This window comes from Odocoileus virginianus, chromosome 22 (assembly GCF_023699985.2).
Source record: "Odocoileus virginianus isolate 20LAN1187 ecotype Illinois chromosome 22, Ovbor_1.2, whole genome shotgun sequence".
NCBI classification, from domain to species: Eukaryota; Metazoa; Chordata; class Mammalia; order Artiodactyla; family Cervidae; genus Odocoileus; species Odocoileus virginianus.
The window spans coordinates 44,852,439-44,858,297 of NC_069695.1; the positions used below are offsets into that span (position 1 = coordinate 44,852,439).

The 5,859-nt window shown below is 36.8% G+C and overlaps 1 non-coding gene across 1 annotated transcript; it reads right to left on the minus strand.

Moving 5' to 3' along the window:
* Window positions 1-406: 406 nt before the first annotated feature.
* TRNAG-CCC (transfer RNA glycine (anticodon CCC)) lies at window positions 407-479 on the minus strand. The gene has a single exon. It is a non-coding gene; the product is annotated as a tRNA-Gly (tRNA).
* Window positions 480-5,859: the final 5,380 nt, after the last annotated feature.

Genomic DNA, 5,859 nt, shown 5'->3' on the forward strand with positions numbered 1-5,859 from the left:
AACTTAAGTGGGTTATCTGTGAATTAAACTACAAAATATATGTGAAGCACTCAATATATACTGTGCTTTCCATCAGTGTCAAATACTGGAATTTCCTTAGATTTATCAGGATTAACTACTAGCAAAACATTGAGAAAAAACAGAAATTGGGGACCAGAATCAGGAGTATCAACTCAAATTTAAAAAAAAAATACACGAGAAGTTGACAACATTAAGAAGGGTTTCACACATAGTTAGTGCTGGGTTGCAATCTCTTTATTTCTCTAGATCTATTTTCTTTTTTAACATTTATTTATTTGACTGTGTTGGGTCTTAGTTGTGGCACTGGGGTCTTCAATCTTCCTTGCCACATGGGGAATCTTTAGTTGTGGTTTGCAAACTCTTAGTTGTGGCATGTGGGATCTAGTTCCCTGACCAGGGATTGAACCTGGGTCCCCTGCGTTGGGAGCACAGAGTCTCAGCCACTGAACCACCAGGGAAGTCCCTGCCCTTCTTTTTTAAAGTAAGTTTAGTAATGAGTAAAAGGTAATACACCTAGGCTATTTTAGAAATTTTACAAAATGTAAAATAATATAAAGGCAAAAAAATGAGCAATCACACATAATCATACCACCCAGAGATATCCATATATAAAAGTTCATGTCAGCCAGAATGCTGAGGTATAAATAAACCCCCAAATCACAGTGACTTAATGGAATATAGGCTCATTACCAACTCTGACTACAAGTCCTTGGGGAGTAGAGGGTTCACCTTTGATCAGCCAAATCAAGTGGCTCAGGATCCCTACCTTCAAGGGGATAAGTCACGTGATTCCACCATATGTTGGGAAAAACTAAAATATTTGGTAAATATTTTTAATGATATCATCTGATGCTCCTTGGACGAAAAACTATGGCAAGCCTAGACAGTGTATTAAAAAGCAGAGATATCATTTTGCCTGTATGTCTGTATAGCCAAATATATCATTTGGTCTGTATAGCTAAAGCTATGGTTTTTCCAGTAGTCATGCATGGATATGGGAGTTGGACCATGAAGAAGGCTCAGAGTGGAAGAAATGATACCTCTGAATTGTGGTGCTGGAGAAGACTCTTGTGAGTCTTTCGGACTGCAAGCAGATCAGACCAGTCAATCCTAAAGGAAATCAACACCAAGTCTTCACTGTAAGGACTGATGCTAAAGCTGAAGTTCCAATACTTTGGCCACATGCTGAGAAGAGCTGATTCATTGAAAAGACCCTGATGCTGGGAAAGATTGAAGGCAGGATGAGAAGCGGAGGACAGAGGATAAGATGGTTGTATGGTATCACCAAATCAAAGGATAAGAGATTGAGCAAACTCTGGGAAACAGTGAAGGGCAAGGAAGCCTGGCATGTTGCAGTCCATGGGGTGGCAAAGAGTCGGACATGACTGAGTGACTGAATAATTATCTGGTGTAACTCTTTCAACTGATTTCTATTTCATGTATATTTGCACTTATGTTCGCTTTTGATCTCTATTTAAACAAAGTTGAGAACATACATTATTATAATTTGTAATTTGCAACCTTGAGGAAACACAGACATGTAGATATATGGTCAATGATTTACAAGTATTATGCAATCAGATTTATTTTATAAAGATTTTAGAGAAAACCTCTCTGATAAGGTGACATGTAAAGAATGATCAATGCCTGGAAGGCAGTGAGAAGACAGGAATGCACATCGTTTCTGGGATCTGAGTTCTCCAAGCAGAATAAACAGCAAGTGCTGAGACTCTTGAGATGTCAATTGCTTAGAAAGTAGAAAGAGGAGCAAGGAAGCTCCTGTAATGAAAGTGAGGAAGGGGACAGCATTATACGGGGCCCAGGAGATCGTGGGGTGAAGAGGATGCCCCATAAAGATAACATAAAGCCTGGTAGGCTGTGACAGGGACATCAAATTTTATCAAGGGGGAACCCAGCAGAAGGATCTGAGCAGAGACCCTATGGAAAGGTTTGAGTTGCATTCTTTGATTTCTAGTGGCAATGAATTCTTCATAAGAATATTGTATACATTAATTTTGAATATTTATAGGCAATTTTTATTTGGGTCCATTAACTATTTTCATGATTTTTGGATTTTTTTTTTTCTTCTTTTCTTGGCTGCACTTTGTGGCATGCGGGACCTTAGTTCTCCAAGCAGGGACTGAACCCTTACCCCATGCATTGGAAGCACAGAGTCTTAACCACTGGACTGCCACAGAGGTTCTGATCTTTTTTTTCTTTTCATTTTTATATTTGTCTTTTAATTTTCCATCTTGTACGAATTAAAGTCTACAAACTTTTTCCATTTTATTTTTTATTTATTTCAATATAATTTATCTATATGCTCTTTAAAGAATTTTATATAATGGAAAAGATTTCATCTTCACTTAATTCCAACAAATATAATTCTTTTCTTTATAATTCAGAAACAAAACACTGTAAAGAAGATAAAAATCACTCAGAATCTTACCACTTCAAAGTGATCACCAAAAAAGATTTTAATGGCTAGCTTTTGATACATATTATTTTTGATTACTAATTTTTTTTTTAGCTGATTTTTGCCTCACTCTATCAGTGGAACTACATGTTAGTAACTGGGAGCCTTCTGGCTGTTGAAGTCTTTCTTCCACAAAGAAACCATCAGATGATTTGTGGGAAGAGCTCATATAATTAGCTTTCTGTTTTGTTACTAAGGCAAATTATATGCTTTATACTGTTGCAGAACAATTGGAAATATCACAGGTTATATGTCTGTTTAAATGTAATTTTTGACAGTTCTGCTATTTTCCTGCTGATTATTCATCTTGGTATATATGGCAAGCATGATGTACCTTGCCTTCTTTTCTTGATAGCATAGCAATTATTACTTCTATTTTAAACACCGTTTCATTATTTTGATTTCTAAAGACCTACTAAGTTGAAAGAAAATTCACCTGATTAATTTGCTGTAAACTGGAAGGATCATGCTCTATCTCTCAACTTACTCAAACTTCCTTTTCTGTTTCCCAGGGAGACTGTGCTTTTGTTCAAATTCATTTTTCATATTTCACTTTACATGTATTTGCAAACAGCATATGCACATGTATTAGTGCACTTGTGTTTTATTTTCACTGTGTTTTAAGTTTCATATGAGAATGTTTTCTTATTTTCAATTTTATATTTTGGTGTATCATCATAAATTTTTATAAATGATACACAAGAAGTTCATAATATTTTATTTTCTTTTTAGAGTTAAGAGTTTGAAAAAGTATATATCAAAAATCTTGATGATATTTAGATATCGTATACCAAGTAACATTTTTTGAATCTCAGATTACATTGTGATGGATATTCTTCTGTTGTTTTTGTTTAGTTGCTCAGTCATGTCCAATTCTTTGCGACCCCAGGGACTCTGAGGGACTCTAGCCCTCCAGACTCTTCTGTCCATGGAATTTCCCAGGCAAGAATACTGGAGTGGGTTGCCATTTTCTTTTCCAGTGAATCTTCCCAAACCAGGGTTTGAACCCATGTCTCAAGCATTGGCAGGTGGATTCTTTACTGCTGAGCCTCTAGGGAAGACCATATCCTTCTGTAGGAGATGCATAAAACATACAGGTAATATATGGCATACAAATTGAGAAGCCCCCAATTCCCCTGAAAGAAACTCACGGATTCTTTTATGTCCATTTGCCACTGTTAAGGATCTCTGCTCCAAATCTAATTTATATGGTACCTGCTACCCTATCAAATCTAGAAAAACTAAGCATTAAAATCTCCTACTTTGAGACATTACTTTGCCAACAAAGGTCTGTCTAGTCAAGGCTATGGTTTTTCCAGTGGTCATGTATGGATGTGAGAGTTGAACTGTAAAGAAAGCTGAGCACAGAAGAATTGATGCTTTTGAACTGTGGTGTTGGAGAAGACTCTTGAGAGTCCCTTGGACTGCAAGGAGATCCAACCAGTCCATTCTAAAGATCAGTCCTGGGTGTTCATTGGAAGGACTGATGTTGAAGTTGAAACTTCGAAGCAATACTTGTGCCACCTGATGCAAAGAGCTGGAAAAGACCCTGATGCTTGGAGGGATTGGGGGCAGGAGGAGAAGGGGATGACAGAGGATGAGAAGATTGGATGGCATCACCAACTCGATGGACATGGGTTTGGATGGACTCCGGGAGTTGGTGATGGACAGGGGGGTCCATCACCCCCCTACAGGTCCATGAACCTGTAGTGCTCTGGTTCATGGGGTCACAAAGAGTCAAATACGACTGAGTGACTGAATTGAACTGAACTGTGACTAAGAGTAGTCAGACGTTTTGTGCTTCTAATAACTGGGGCCTATATAAATAGACACTACATTGTGCACTGCATAAGAATTTAAGGCTAGTATTTTGTGCCTTCTCTAGCCCAAGCCTCTGCTATCAGTCCATATTACCCCTTTGTTTTATTTGCATGCTCCATCAGTCAGTTGTGTCTGACTCTATGTGGCCCCATGGACTGTAGGCAGCTAGACTCCTATGCCCACAGAATTTTTCAGGCAAGAATACTGTAATGGGTTGCCATTTCCTTCTCCAGGGGATCTTCCTGACCCAGGGATTGAACCCATGTCTCTTGCATCTCCTTCACTGGCAGACAGATTCTTTACCACCATGCCACCAAGACCTTCATTCTGTTTAAAATTATCTTATATCTCTTTATGTGTGCTAATTTTATGTTTCTCATTTTCTCTAATTTTTAAAGAACATGAATAGTGTTTTAGGTGATTTTGTGGCATATTTTATGTATAATCACAGAATGTGCAAATAATTTAATCTGCTCATTTCTAGCATGTTAAGTCTTTCATTTCTGCCTTTTTATCTCACTGCGTTGAGCTATCATTTACATATTATTACCTAATGATTATAAAACCAGGTAACTGTTTAACTGTTTTGATTTTAATGGGTTTGCCTTATTGTTAACTATAAGTTTAATGGTAATTATCACTTTATTCTGCTACAATTATTATACATTTATATGAATATATAATTTTAAAAATCAGGAGTAGTAAATTAGCCTATTCTGTCAATTTGTTTAGTTTGCTTTTTTCTCTCTATCTTTTTAAAAATCCTGAACTCTAAGTGTATTACTGTGGTTTATAGAAACTCACAGAAGCATGTATAGAAAATGGAGCTCTCTTCTCTCTCTCTGCCTCTTTCCACAAATACACAACCACCACTGCTACCAACTGGAAGCAAAATCAACTGAATGCACTTCTGTTGTCATCAATTTCTGCTTCCTTCAATTTGTTATCAATCATGCTAAATCAACATATTACTTCCAACAACAGTGCAGCTGACGCTATTGATACTACATATGAACGAAGGAGTGATTTGATTGAGAGCATTGACAACCCACAAAACTCCTTCTGATACAACACAGTCAAAAACAAGAGTCTCTAGATATTTCCCAGAGAGGCTGACAATTCTCCCTGACTGGCAGAATAGCCCTTTGCTTACCCTGCTCTTAATAAACTCTTCTGTATGAAAGGCACATCCAGTTGGGAGAATTCACAAAGCAGATAATGAACTCTCCAGGTGTTTGGGTTTGAAGGCTGTTCTTTATCTTATTGCTTGTTTTGAATGTAGTAGTCTTATGTTTTAAACATTTATGATAAATTATCATTTAGAAGACTTCATTTTAAGAAAAAACTAATTTTGTCAGGTGTATAGTGAAGCCGCTCCTATATAATTTTAATGATGCAGACTGTGACCAGTGTCACTTTTAAGATTATGGTTTACATTCTTACCAAAACAGAAATAACACCTAATATGACATTTGTTATGAAAGGGTAATTACTAGATTATAAGCTTCTTTTTCTGGTAAAGACTTAAGGAGTCTATTTTT